At 40.9% G+C, this 16,119-nt stretch overlaps 1 pseudogene; it reads right to left on the reverse strand.

Annotated features, from left to right (window-relative positions):
• Nucleotides 1-3,182: 3,182 nt before the first annotated feature.
• LOC137348927 (Ig heavy chain C region-like) lies at nt 3,183-15,872 on the reverse strand (annotated as a pseudogene).
• Between the last annotated feature and the right edge of the window lie 247 nt (nt 15,873-16,119).

Here is a 16,119-nt window from a genome sequence, read left to right on the forward strand (position 1 = left end):
TCTGACACAATTCAAAGAGAAAAACGGAAACAATGTTTATGATCTTCTCAGCTACAGATTCTGAACCATAAACTGACGGCAATTTACTTTTACAGTTTGTTTGATAATGCAGAGATGTTAAAAAATAAGGAAAATCCAGGGCGGCCGAAATTCGATCGATCACTTAACCTGTAAAAGAGGGATAAAAGAATGAAGCAGAGATTTCGTGGTCTTGGACATTCATCTCAGAACGATGACATTTTAGAGATTTGTTAAACAGCTTCATTTAATTTGAAATGTGAGTGGATTGAATATTCTCACCTTCACCAGAGTGACGGCAGCGCTGTAAAAAATGCTCAGGAAGAACAGGATGATGAATGTGGAAGCGGTTGTCCAGATGTTGCCGCTCTCTTCCTCATTGTCTTCAATCCAGATGTGGCCTGAGTAATCTTCGGGTTTTTAGAGGAGAAATATATTTAGATCGTTCATTAATCCAGGATATAAGATTGTCAATTTGCACTCGCAGAGTTCTTCCTTAAGCCATTATTTTGCTCTCTAATTTAATTTTCAATTTGTATCCATTGTGAAGTTAATCACTCTCAGCAATCTACCTCTGTTACTAACCCCACAGCCATTCTTCCCATATGATCCTCGTCCAGGCCCTGTTGGAAAATATGATATTTCTTTCTTCAGGGTCAGGCGCTATTCTAGTCTGGATCAATCTTGTTCTATCATTCGGGATATCGATGGAATTTTACTGATCAATATCGATAGTTTTGAGATTTTCATTGGTGCTGGGTAAGAGATTGGATGCAAGTTCTAATCTTGTTTATTTGTGATGGAAGTTGTTGGTCAATCATTAACTGACCTCAGTTTCTAAGTGAAAACTTTGCTTCACTGTGTTTGTAGGTCCAACATGTATGAGGGAATATGTTGGAAAAGGTGCCCATTCAAACAGTGCATTTGAATGCAACTTTCACATATCGCCTGGTGCTTTTATTTGTACGCTTTAATACATGTGTATGTGTGCATAAGTATCTGTTACTTTGCATCACTCAGTGCGTGTCCATGGCTTGTGTGTGTGAGATTTAATGTATGTTTTAATGCATTTCTTTGTGCACCCGCCTGTGAATGTATCAATGTGCGTATTTATATCTTGATGCCTGTGTGTTGTGTCCCTGTATGTTAGTATGTGCTTATGTGCCAATGTGTATCAATGTGTGTTTTCAAGTGGCCGCGTGTGTGTGTATGTGCATGTGCGTGTGTATAAAATATATCATCCTTAATGTTTTGTCTTCATTCATCCATGTGTGTGCATGAGCATGATAATGTTTGTTTTTGTGTGTGGTTTGGTCCCCATGCGTGCTTCATGTTGTGAGCATTTGTGTTGACAGATGTCTTTATGTTTTCCTGTGCGTCAATGTGTGTTTATGTTTCCATGTGTGCGTATGCGTTTGTTAATGTTTGTTTTTGTGTGCTTCTGTCCCCATAAGTGTGATAATGCGTCTGCTTTTGTGTTGATGTCTACGTTTATGCATTAATATGTGTGATTATGTGTACATGTGTGCTAATGTGTGTGTTATGTGCATGTTTTTGCATCCATGTATGTGTCATAATGTTAATGTTGGTGTCTATTTGTGTGTGAGTGATCGTGTTAATGTGTCTGTTTAAATGTTTGTGTGCAGATGTGTTTGTCTGTTAATGTGCGAGTATGTTTCCATCTAGCTGTGTTTATGTCTATGATAATGAAAGCTTTTCCGTCTATGTTTCTGTGTTTGTGAGACTGTACTAATGTGTACATTTATGTTTATTTTTGCGTGGGTGACTGTGAAGTGTTTATATCTGCGTTTGAGTCTGTTTGTGTGTGTAGGTGTAAGTGTGTGGTTGTGCATTTGAGTGTGTTTATGTGTGTGTTTTTGTCTGTGTGCCTGTGCATCTTTATTCTTGTTCAAAGTTTTACAGAGAATAAATAACCGGGTCTGACCCTGACCGTGTGCATTATGGAGAATATTCTTCACTGTTCTGTGTATAAATGTATTCTGTGCGAGATGTCATCTGACATCATCTGAATGACTGTAACAATGCAACTGATGGATAAAAAAGAAGTTCTGGAAATACTCAGCAGGTCAGACAGCAGCTGTGGACAGAGAAGCAGAATTAACGTTTCAGGTCGGTGCCCTTTTCACACACCTGAAATGTTAACTCTTCTTCTCTCTCCACAGATGCTGCCTGACCTGCTGAGTATTTAAGCATTTTCTGTTTTTATTTCAGATTTCCCCTATCTGCAATATTTTGCTTTTATTTCCATGAAACTGATGGGCCACAGAAACATCAGGAACAGGAGATGATTAAATCTTCAGCTAGATTTAGATGATTATGTTATTAGAATTTAACAGGAAACCGTGAATGATATTACGTTACATAAATATATATTTTACAATGTGATTCCCATGTGGAAAGTTTAAAATCTTCGCACACTGCGCTCGAAGCCGACTTTGTACTGATGGCATTTGAGTCCATTTAATAGAGAGCAGGGGGAGTGGGAGTATAAGGTTTACAAATGTCCTTGCCCCTTTTTCTGTTGGAGGAAATGTGGCGAGGAGCTACAGTCAGTTCACAATTCTCTTTCCCGTCTGTCTGTTGCAGAAGTACCGTTGCAGTGGATTCACAAGTACCCTTTCCTCTTCTCTGTTTGGGAAGTGGGGTGCAGTGTTTTAGTAAATTCCTCTTCCCCCTCTTTCTGATGGGGGATTTTGGGAAGATTTCGTATTCGTGTGTGGCCATCACTTCAGTTCCCAGTGCGCATGATGCTGCAACTAAAAACTGACCCTATTCTGAAGGGATGGCCAACACGAGAAGCAGGTACACCGAGATCTAAATGCACTGCGTATTTTTGTTGGTAAGGAGAAATGTCCAGATTCCCCATCTCCTCCTTCCCGGCCCCCCACCCCTGTCCCCCTCTAATGCTCCCCACCGCCTCCCCCTCCTCCAACAGGAGGAAAGTTGCTGAAATACTTCCACAGAATCCAATAATGAATCAGGTTTACTCTGTGAATTATTATGTGCTGGAAACACTGGTTGTAGAAGACTTGGGCCCGAGACCTGCAAATATCATGCTTTGATGAAAAGACCTACACTTAGCAAATGTGGGAAGCACAATTAATTGAGCTGTTGTGTATTTAAATCGCGATTGGAAGAAAAGGTCTTTGTTGTGTTTTTTTATTTAAGAATTGAAATGCAATCGAGAAATTCTCATTGACATGAATTAACGGTGTCCAACAGTGCAAGGGAAATGTTCACAAAACTCGGTTTACCGCTGGATTTATTAACTGTTCTGTTGATGATCTTCAAGGGGATCGCTTCATGTCCCACCACACAGGAGTAAGAAGCGCCGCTGGCCCACTCCTCCGCTGCAATGGATAACAGGCTGTAGATGAAGAAGGAGCTATTGTCGTTCTCCGCCATCACCTCGGTGTTCTTGTAGTTGCCGGGATTCACCGACTTGTCATTGACAGTCCACTTGACGAAGATCTCTCGGGGGGAGAAACCTCGCACTAAGCAGGTGAGGGAGAGGAACCTCTCAGCGGAGACTTCTTCTGCTGGGGGCAGGAGAACAGACACAGACGGTTCCCGCAGATCTTTCCATGCTGAAAAATTAAAATAAATGTCAATAAACTGGACAATTTCAGAGACAATGACACCGGTTGTTAAATGTGAGAGAAATTGTGAAGGTTTTCCTTTTCCTCTCTGGGGCCTGTGCTGTTTTCCAGCTGGCGCAGAGGCGCTGCAATCCTGCTCGCCGAGAACATAAAGGATTTGACTGGAAAATTACATAGAACTTGCAGCACAGGAGCAGGCCATTAGGACGAGCTAGCCTCTGCTGGTGTTTATGCTGCACACGGACCTCCTCCCACCTTACTTCAGCTCTTTCTATTCCTTTCTCCATAATCTACGTATCTAGCATCACCTGAAATGCATCACCTCTGGCCCCAGGGAGGTTCAATAGTGAATTACAATTAAATTATCAGCGTAATCCATTCAACCACTTAATTGGGCCTTGCACAAACACCGGCAAGAAGCACAACCTCTGACTTATTGCTTCAATCACATTGCTCACCTTCCTTGTGGATGGAATCTCTGAGAGGAGTCGGCAGATCCTGATGGCTCACCACACAGTAGAACACAGCCTCACTCAGCCAGGCTTGTGTCGAGATGTCTACAGTGCTGATCACGCTATCAGGATCCTCTCCGGGTTGGACGGCAATCTCTGATTTCAAAGGCTTCTGTTCTTGTGTCCAGGACACGTTGACACCATAAGGAGCATTAGACACGACGCAGGTTAAGGTGACCGTCGCCTCCAGTAAGACCTGTTCTATTGATGGTGGCAGTAGTTTAATTACTGGATGATTGCACTCGGAAGAATCTGTAGAACAGAAATGAGAGTCAAAGAAATCTCCATCTTCAGGATCAGGACGCGAGTATTTAACTATCACTTTCTTCAGGAGGGGAAAAACACCTTTCACTTCAACACTGTCGTTCATGGGAAGGGCAACGATTTGTAAAATCTGGGACATCCAAGCGGATCACATCTCTGCTGAATATAATGGCTCTGTCACCCGAGGACATGAGCTACACATGAAATTCATACTGGCTCAAAACGAATGAAATTACGAATTTTAGGACCAACTGGAAACAAAGTTAATGTTCTGGTGCCTTGTCAGTATATTTGGGGAGATGAAAATGTTCAGCAACCAGTCAGAGGAGGGGCGAAAGGTCGGTAAAATGCAGTCCCAAGGTTTTTGCTTTTGTGTGGTGAGGAATAATTCGCAATACTGGACGAGATAGTTTTCTAATATCTGCCACGAGTGAGTATTTCTCATGTGTCCGCCTGGAGATAGAAGGCGATCTGACCACAGGACTGTAATAAGAGCATAAGAATAAGAGTGGGCCATTCAGCCCCTCGAGCACGTTCCGCCATTCAATTACACGATGGCTGAATTGTATCTTAATTCTGTTTACCCATATATAACCCTTAATACCCTTACCTGTCAGAAATCTATCACTCGCAACATTAAAGTTTTCAATGGATGTCAAGCTTCTAAAGTGAGTTGGGGGTGAGAATTCCAGATTACCGCTATCTACTGTGTGAATACTCCCTTCATGATATCATTCCTGAATGACCATGGTCTAATCTGAAGGTTATGCCCCCTGGTTCTGAAGTTCCTCACCAGAGGAAATATTTTTCTCCATTGACTCCATCAATTCCAGTAAACATCTTAACCACCTCAATTAGATCACACTTTAATCTTCTATACTCAAAGCAATACCAGTTTGGCCTGTGAAACCTGTCCTCATAACTTAACCCGATCAGCCCCGTTATCATTATGGTCAATTCTTGTTCCACCACTCCCAAGGCCAATACATTCTTCCTGTGCTCTGCAGTCCAGAATTGAACACAGTTTTCTAAAGAGGGTAGATGCTCTTTCTGGCACCTGATTCCGAGGCCGTTACCAAGAAAGGGTTCCAGATGCCGATTGCTGCTCCGTGTATGATTAGCCCATTCAGGAGAAAGCTGATATGCAGGCCACCTCACTCACTATATGACATCACAGTAGAGCTAAACATTCTTTCATGATGTGATGACATGTTGAACCGTGAGCAATCCTAATTTCTAATTTCTAAATCCTAAACTCACAGCGAAATGACACATAAAAACTGCACGATGGCGATTTAGAAATTGTTCTTTGTACAAACTCCAATAAATTCCTGACTTTCAGTAACATGGAGTACAGAAAGATGTGGAGTTTCCTGGGACTGTGCCTCTTACCTGGAGATCCGGTGATGTTTCGGCTTTGGGTGACCGCTTGATGGGAGACCTGGCAGGTATAGACCGTGTTGGTGAACCATTCCCGAGCGGGGACTGTCAGCCGACTGGTCGCTGAGAAGTTCCCGTTCGTTTCACAGGCGGGAGAGGTGACGAAGCCCGATTCCATGGGATGTCCATCCTTCAACCAACTCACGGTTATTGCTTCTGGATGGAAATCGATGATTGAACACACGACAGTCGCAAATCTGCTGCTTCTGATTTCTTCACTGGAAGTCTGGGTGAGGATAACAGTTGGATGGACGATGTCACCTTTACAATCTTCAAGAAAAAACATGTTAGACATTTCTAGAAGAACTTAATAACTAATACAAACTGTTCTGATATTTTAACAGGTGATTTGCATCAAGCAGGCACTAACTGATGTTTCCAGGGGTCTGAACTGTGCACAACACTCTAAATGTGGAATAGCCAAAGTTCTACACAAGATCCTTCTCGCTTTTCTGTTTTTCCACAGTTTCCACAACACTAACCTATAATTTCCTTGATCCAGAGCGACTCTCCGCGTCGAACCTCGCAGTAGATTTTGCTGCTTCCCACCTCTGACTCGGTGATGGTTAATTGGCTGCTCAGGGTGTAGGTTCCCTTCTTGTTCAGCACTGACGGGTAAGTCTTCAAACCAGTGGTGATCGGTTCTTCACCTTTCTTCCAGGAAACGCTGGTGATTTGGGGGATGTAGTCCATCGCCAAACAGCCGTAGGCCATGGAGCCGTCGGTGTTGGGTTGTTCACAGGAGCACAGGCCGTAAAGGGTTGGGGGAGACGGTGTCGCTAGGAAAGAATGTCAAATTGAACAATTTAGACTGTGATTCATGCTTATTCAGTAACCAGACATCTCGCAATTCGACTCCAGCTGGAAACTGATTCCAACATTTTCCGATTAAAACCTTCATCCACATTTGAGCTTCGATCAGTTACATCATTTGGTGATCATCACCTGTCGGTCCCCTGGTCAAGAACACACCTCTCTTTCAGGACTTGTCACATTACAAAAGTAAGAGCCTTTTGAAGTTATCTCAATAAGGTATTTTTCATTGGATTAAACTGAAAGAGGAGTTTCCCCGCTTTGTTCGGCCAATATTTATATCTAAATCAACAGCACTTGGTCAAAAAACACGCGGCATTTAGTTTTTGGAAATTTCTTCTCTGCAAATTGACATCTGGGTTTCGCCGCACCTCCACCTCCTCCCAGCGCCCCTCCCCACCACCAGCAGAGCACCCCGCACCCCCCCAACCCCCACTCCCCCTCCAAAAAAATAGCAACTACTCTGAAAAAGTGCCATTGGAATGCGTGCTTATAAAATGAATTTAAGACTGTAAACTTGAATACCAGGCAAATTCATTCCATTATTTTCCCATAAAAACCTACAATACATCTGAGCATGCTTATGACCCAGGGTGATAAATTCATAGACATGATAGCTGAGAAGAAGGCCATTCGCTCCATCAGGCCTGTGAAAGATGACTCCAGCGATCCCGCTGACCTTCCAATTCCTAATCTTCTTTTCAAAATTTCATTTTATCCAGCTATTTTAGATTCTATTTACAGCCCTCTTTCTGATAGGACATTCCAGATCCTAACAACCCCCTGTGTAGAAGAGTAGATTCATCCCCTCTTCCTTCATTCTTTTGACGCTGATTTTAAATCAGTGCCCTCTACAGACCAACTCACTGATCTGGGCAAATTGGTATCTGAATTTCTGTATAAAAAATTCATTATTCAAAACACCTCTAGCAGACTTCATTTTAATCTTCTATGTTCCCATAAGAATGAAGAACTTTTACAATAAATAGTTGAAGTCTACTTTAAAATATGGACTGAATCATTTAGTACACAGATTTCAGAGGGGAATTTTTACACAGCCTAGTTTCTGGAATTAAAGTTTTTAATGACTCGGCAATGACTCTAAGCTACCACTTTCCTTTTCAGTACTTGAAGATTGTGACTTCTGTTCTATATTATTCGACTGAATGGATTCTCTGGAGTTTGCTTCTCCCTCCAACTCAAATAATAAACCGAATTAAATCCGATTCCTAAAAATCGGTCATTTGGACTGATGCGCTTTAAATGGTCCATTTAACTTTCCAAAGTATCTTCCCAGCCCTCACCAGTGAGAACTGGTGTTGCTGACTGTGTCGTTACAGACACATCTTCTTGCTGCTTGCACCGACAATAATGTGAACATCAGGACAGGTGTCTTCTACAAATATCTGATATTGTCATTACTTACACATTATATGTCCTCAGTACCTTGCTCTACGGCAGCGAGGCCTGGACAACGTATGCCAGCCAAGAGCGACGTCTCAATTCATTCCATCTTCGCTGCCTTCGGAGAATACTTGGCATCAGGTGGCAGGACTATATCTCCAACACAGAAGTCCTTGAAGCGGCCAACACCCCCAGCTTATACACACTACTGAGTCAGCGGCGCTTGAGATGGCTTGGCCATGTGAGCCGCATGGAAGATGGCAGGATCCCCAAAGACACATTGTACAGCGAGCTCGCCACTGGTATCAGACCCACCGGTCGTCCATGTCTCCATTATAAAGACGTCTGCAAACGCGACATGAAATCGTGTGACATTGATCACAAGTCGTGGGAGTCAGTTGCCAGCATTCGTCAGAGCTGGCGGGCAGCCATAAAGACAGGGCTAAATTGTGGCGAGTCGAAGAGACTTAGTAGTTGGCAGGAAAAAAGACAGAGGCGCAAGGGGAGAGCCAACTGTGCAACAGCCCCAACAAACAAATTTCTCTGCAGCACCTGTGGAAGAGCCTGTCACTCCAGAATTGGCCTTTATAGCCACTCCAGGCGCTGCTTCACAAACCACTGACCACCTCCAGGCGCGTATCCATTGTCTCTCGAGATAAGGAGGCCCAAAAGAAGAACACATTATAAATCGAGTGAATATCAGTCGGTTCCATGGAAGGAAGGACAAAAGTTCCTGAAGTTTTATTGCTGACATGGTCAACTCTCACTTCTGATTTGTGCGGATAATTCAAACACCTGAGGCCTATCCGTCAGATATTGGAAGCTCGCTCACCAATATGATGTGAAAGAGGATGCCGGTTATGCTGGCGCAACAGTAGGACATATGGGCTTTCAAATGGCATTAGATAACATGTCACGTAAGAGAACATTCGGAAAATGGAAGCACGTGGATTAAAGGGGTCTCAGTAACCTTTTCAGGTATAGGAAACAGAGAGTGACGGTGAGCCAATGATTTTCTGACTGGAGAGAATTAAGCATTGTGATCCCCCCTTGGGTCGGTCATAGGGTCATTATTATTTTTGTTAAATATAATGACGTGGTATTGGGTATGGGGCGTAGAATTTCGAAGGTCAAAGACGATACTAAACAAATAGTGAGCAGGATAGTATCAGAGTTCAGAAGGACATGGGCAGGTGAAATGTTCAGAGACAGAGCAAATACAACTTCATGCGGTTAAATGTGAAGTGCTGGACCTTTTGAGGAACAACACGGAAAGTTAATGCAATCTAAATGGTCCGATATTCAAGGGGTCGAAATGTAGAGGGACCAGAGTTGCATTTTCACAATGTTTTTTTTTCAAGGTCGTTAAGAAAGCGAATGGAATACTTGGTCTTGTAAAAGTAGTACGAATTACAAAAAACCAGTAAGTCATAATAAAGTATTACTAATCACTAATTAGGCTGGAGTATTTTTGCACAATTCTGGCTGTCACACTTTCGAAAGGATGTCAAGGCATTGGGGGGAGTGTAGAGGGAGTTTATCAGACTGATGCCAGGAATGAGGGAGTTCAGTTATATAGAGTTATTATACGAGATAATTGTTCTCGTCAGGCGATTACCGATTAGTTATGTTCAAAATTATGGGATGTTTTGATATAGCAGGTAAGGAAAAACTATTTCCTCTGAAAAGTGGGTCAGTAACAAAATAATTAATTATCAAAAAAGAGCGTGGGCGGGTGGTGGCTGCGGAAAAAGGTTTCTTTCCTGACAGAGGGTGCTTTTCACAGAAGCAGAGAACGATTACACCACAAAAGGAGGCCATTCAGCCGGTCGTGTCTGTGCAGGATCTCTGCAGGCGCAACCAGACATATCCTCGAAGGACATTAATTTGCGTGGTTATGAGGGAAAAACTGGCTTGTAAGATTAAATTGGAGAGCGCTTTGAGAGCTAACACAGGCATGACGGGCTGAATGGCCAAATTCTCTGCGAGAACTTTCTATCATTCTACCCGACTCAGTAGTATTAGTTATCCCCAATTTAATGGGACGAAAAGCTTCATAAAATTTAACATCTCTGTGACATATATTTTGTTGCTTTTTATAATGAAAGAGGGTTTTTAAAATAAGAGGTTCTGAGCAATTTCATTCAAATGAGTCAATGAGATACTGTCAGAGACTTAAAGCATATTGCGATTGACATTGATTGCAGGCTAATTGTATCACTTCAAAAATTTCACAAGAGCTTACTTCAGCGGCTGTGTGCCCTCTGCTGTGACACAATCCAATAATTGCCTCTCACCAGAGTTTATCACTGACTGTGACCTTTTGAAAATACTTGAACTAAATAATGATTTCAAACATGAGAATATCATGATGGTTATTCGGAGTGGGAGTCTCGACTATCTCCATTTCAAGCGCCAAAATAACTTCCAGTCTCCCATCAGATCAGAACAGGCGTTGGTCTCTGGAGCGTTACAATCACTTCCTGAAACTGTTTGTTCTGAAAGTGCACTCAAAATCAGGCCAATCGCATTCAATAATTATCTGAAACTTAATATGTTTAAATATTATTAATACATTAAAATTTGGCCAAGAATTATTATTAAAGTCAATTCATGTGCGTTGTTTCATCTGGACAATTGAATAATTTATATTCATATATCTGGGTCGAGGACTCACAGCTTATGAGTTAGATGCAGATTGAGATTCCTTGAACACTGTGGGGAAAACATTCTCAGATCAGGTACAGGACAGTTAAGCTGCAAAGTAAAGATCCATCTATACGGCCCGATCATGAGTTGTAATCTCAGACATCGCAAGTGTTATATTCAGTAGAAAGCTGCCTCTACACTGCACTGTCACTCTGGGTCAACTACAGCATCAGTTTAATATAAAATAAAAATTCCCTCTACGCTGTCCCATCAAATATATCCAGAACAGATTCAATCCGGTTCAGATACTGAGTAATTCCTCCCTCTACGCTGTCCCCATCAAGTAGTCCCAGGACAGTTACAATATAGATTAAATATACAGTAAGACTTCCTCTACATTGCCGAATCAATCACTCCCAAGGGAGGTACATTACTGATTACAAACTGACCAAATCTCCTTCTGCAGTCCGTCTGTTGTGTCTCCGAACTGTTATTTCTGACTGCCACAGACTGGAATTATGATCTCATTGCTGAGGCGCCTCATCAAACTTAAAGTCAAACTTTTAGGTTTCTCGGGGGTACAAGTTTCTTAATTAAATGGATCAAGTTGCACTCCTTGAAATGAAACGAACCAGTCTGTTTGCAACCTGCAGGGAGGATTCCTCGTCCTGACACAGTGAGCAGGCGCACAGAAACAGAACAGACACAAACGGTGCAACAATCGGGCTCTCAGCAGTTAGATCTGTTCAATTGTCAATTTCAATGAAGCTGTTTTATTCTAGTTCATCAATTGTCAAATTGTGACCACTCCAAGTCTGTATACTCTTTGAAATTAAACTGATATTCATTTCAAAAACTCCCTTCGACCTCCAACTGTTTCTCCCTGTCTGTTTACAATCTTAAAAGCATGCCAGAAAGTTTCGCTTAAAATGAGTACATCAGAAGAATACACATTCAGGAAAATTAGATATCCATAACCAGAACACATTGACAGAGTAAGAACTTAGAAAATCAGGAGATATTTATCTTGCAAACTGATTACCCACTGATTTGACACAATTTCATAATTCAATTTTACAAAAAATAATAGTTGAACCACTGCTCAAAGTTAATTCATTAAAATCTGCGGTGATACTTGATTGAGCTGAGAACAGCTGAGTAAGAAATGTATTGTTCTCTAAGTTATTGACAGACATAATGAATTAATCTCTCCGATTCTTGCGATTTTGCACTCGTTGGAATCCTGGCAAGTATACTATTGAATTGTGGGAGGTCATTTATGTTTAGTGAATTAGCACTATTATATTCTAAGCTAATATTCATGTTCGCTGATTTTATACTGCATTTATCATTTATAAATAAATAAAAATAAATTAGTTAATATTACTTCAAGACCAGTTTCTGCCTGGCACCTTGTGAATTAATGGAGTTTTAATTAAGTCATTATGACACTTTATCAATATTAAATAATCAACGTCATATTAATAGATGAAAACCTTCAGACAAATATATTACTTCATGCTGAAATCGAATCACAGTGCAATAATTTAAAATGAACAATAACTTCTAGTCCCGCCCTGCTTTCTCTCTACAAACTTGTAAACTGCGCAGGTATCTGAATGCGTTGATATATTATAAGCTCCTTCCATTCTCAGTGAGTATTTCACACAATGGATTTAGCCTGGCCGGGGTCACATGTCACTAACTGGGCTGCAACATCGCCTGTTTGTGAAAGCAGCTCTCCCGTGTTTAAATATCGTTATAAATCTTAACTTTATGAGATAAAATATCTGAAACATCCGGGCACTTTGTGATCAGTAACTGTGCTGCCACTATTTAATCACACGATGTTTTTAGATTTTACTCCCGTAATTCACACAGTCCCTGTAAATTAATTGCTAAATATATTGTGATTTTTATTGAAAGAAGTTCCAAAATGATCACTGCAAAACTGGACGTAAACAACTCTTTCAGATCATCTGTGACATTGAAACCTAATGAGCAAATGCAGCCGAGATTTGGCGGATCAATTTAATATTTATTAAGAATTCAGCATAACTCTCAGGTATAATCTGTTCTTTGTCTATCATTCCATCCTGCGTGCAGCACAACTATGGGAGACAGGATGTTGTTACTGAATTCAAAACTAACATTAAACTTTTGTAATTAATTGAATCTGCTTGAATTTCCAGGTGTTATTTGTTTGTCTTTAGCCTTACGCAGTCTGCAAGTTTCTTCAATTTAAATAAAATCATATGCACAATTCTTTGACTGCCATTGACCTCTTGTCCCAGGAAAATGGTTAATATTAGATTAGTGATAATTATCTCACTATCCAACAACAAATGACATTGAAGAAAGAACATGGAAGAACATGAACGCAAAGAATGTAATAACCGGACAGATATATTACACTGACAAACTGCAATTTACAACGCCTATTTAAGTTGTCAGTAAATACAAGCTGACATTCACCTGTTTTAATCAGGAATATCACAATTAATTTAAAAGCGCTCATTAACCTGAAAACAGCACTGGAATAAGTACACTCTTATTGAAATAATTTCAAGCATAATTAAAAATAGTCTCCAGCCGTAAAGTTTTCCGGTCACGACAATTGTGCGCTTGACACGCCAGAACTGTAAAAGACGATTCTTGAATAATGAATCGATCTTAATATGAAAGCATATTTGATTTATATGAGGACATATTGCCGCATTTTAATTGTTTGAATTGTATTAATTTTACTCTCCAATCTACAAAACTGCTACTTATTCAGTTTGTAATTGCAGTAACATTTCACGTATTGAAGGAGCGTCACAAACCATGGCTTAACAGTTCAATCTGCAATTATCATTTAAATTTTTTTAAATGCCTTGAAATATCCTTTTTTTTATTTCTGAAATCTGCCTGTTATCCGGCTTTCGAATCGTCTTTGAAGCAGTTTCAAACAAATAGAATGTATCCATTTGATCAGAAAACCTGCAGCCGCTCGATGTCACCCGGCTTCAACAAAGCAGAAACGTCAAACGGTTTAACAAACATTCAGTCCCATCAACAAATAAACACCAAATCACATCAATCTGGAGCTGAATCCTTCAACAGCACCGTGTATAAAGAAACCATTAAGTTCTTTAATCCCTTTGCAGCAGAATCACATAAAACATTGCATAAAATTCGCAATATAGAATCCACCAAATCCACTTTTCAGTGAACGAATATATCATTACAATAAACAGAAATATAAAATTAAAAACACAAATAAAACAGTTAATGAATAAATGTATGTTTCTTACCTGCAGTCACCGTCATCATGGTCCCTTGTCCCCAGTCGGCAAGATAGTCACAGTGTTACATTCCCTGGGCTGGGTCACACAATAACTGGCTCTGCACAGGATAGTGAGAAATCCATTATTATTTTAAATATCCACACCCCAGAGGCAAAGTAAAATCTTGATGGTTCTTTGTAAAATTATAACTGCGTTAATAATTCTTTTCACTCTTTCTAAATTTCCCTGATGTTTTATATTTCACACAGTAACATATCAGCAATTATTGAAATCACCAACTGATGAATGAATAATTAATCCGTTTATCCATAATAAACCGTGCTAGGAGGACAGTGCTGGACACAAATAGAACTTCACTGTATATATAGTTGGATTGTCAAAGCGAGCACTGACCCAGACTCATCAATTAGTGCTGAGGGAGTTTTTGTATTGACAGTAACTGCTGTGCCACCCAGTATATCACAGTGAGACATACCGTGTCAAATACTGCGGCGGACTGTTAACTGTAAAATACAGAGATTACATTTCACAGCGCTCTCAAAAACATGATTCCGATTCCCCTAAGAGTACATCAGTGAGATAATTCAGTTTATACCAGTCATTATATTTATAAAGGAGATCGGAATATTTCTGAATCATCTGTGCTGATTTAGCGTGACAGTCAACATTAATAAAGCAGGAGACTTTTATGCAATTTTACAAATCTTTATTGCATTTCCCCAATTTTTTATTTAATCCTCATTGTTTACGGACCATCCGCCGTGTTAGTGATCGCTGGTTTGAGCAAACTCCCTGTCTGGGGTTTTTGTATGAAGAACTCGCTCTGTACAGCACCGTGACCCACTGCTGTGCCCACAGTGACATGAACCTGCACAAATACTGCACTCACTCTCTGTTCAGTACTGCCTCCCAATATTCACTTCAAATAAAAATTCACTTCTGATCTAATTCAGAATATATCCAAAAGTTTACACCATGCAGTAGTAATTGAACCAAGTAACTCCCTCCAGGTCTCAGTCACATTAAAACCAGCATCATATCCAGATCTGCAATTGCTGACACTGTTAACATTAAAAATCAGCACAGACAAAATTACTCATCAGTACTTCGGTTCGTGTCTTAGATTTGTACCATTGAATTTTCACTGTGCTAGTTCTGTGAGAGAGAGTCTATGGTCTGGTTCTGAACACTGCCATTAATATTGTATTTAATAAAATTACTGACCGTCAGTTCATGATGGAAGATATCGAATTCTCTCTCCATATGTTCTTGTACATGTCCAGCCCTGGTTCCTCTCATTGTGATCTCTTGCACAGTAATATATAGCGGTGTCTTCAGACTTCAGGCTTTTCATGTCCAAAGCGAAGATGTTTTTTGAAGTGTCTTTGGACGCAGTAAATCGATCTTTAATCCCTGGGGCGTAGTAGTTGTTGGATGAACTGTAGTAGCTAACCAACCACTCCAGCCCCTGTCCGGGAACCTGCCGGAACCAGCTCATCCAGGTGCTGCCAAGAGTGAACCCGCTGGTTTCACAGGTCAGTCTCAGGGAGCCTCCGGGTTTCCCGGTCTCTGCCTCTGGCTGAGTCAACACGATATCCGAATGGACACCTGTAAAAAATATCAAAAACCCCGAGGATTAATCCTGGTGAAATGATTCCTGACTCTGTAACATTTCAGAGAGAGACTAACACTGATGCAGTAACAGCGAGAGACTTGGACAATAAAAACTACTCACGGGATAAGAAAACCAGCAACAGACTGAGAGAAATCGCCGACCTCATCCTTCTGGCAATTCGGGGAAAATGGTTCTGGTAAGAACACACTGAGCAAACCGGCTCCCACACTGTTGTGTTGCGGTCTCAGTGACCGGCATTTAAATACCCGGCAGAAGGGGGCGAGGTTACAGGCGCCGCCTATAGATTCCCTGATAGAGGCGGTTACTGGATCCACGTCCCACCTTCCACATCATCAACAGAATGGAGTGACATCATTACACTGAGTTATTATTAAATGTGAACTTTTTATCTGTATCCAGGGATAGTTAATTGGCTGTATGGTTTCAATGCAATGTGTTACTTGGTACTAAATGGAACTGTTGCAGTGAGGAAT

Source organism: Heterodontus francisci, chromosome 34, assembly GCF_036365525.1.
Source record: "Heterodontus francisci isolate sHetFra1 chromosome 34, sHetFra1.hap1, whole genome shotgun sequence".
In the NCBI taxonomy this organism is placed as follows: Eukaryota; Metazoa; Chordata; class Chondrichthyes; order Heterodontiformes; family Heterodontidae; genus Heterodontus; species Heterodontus francisci.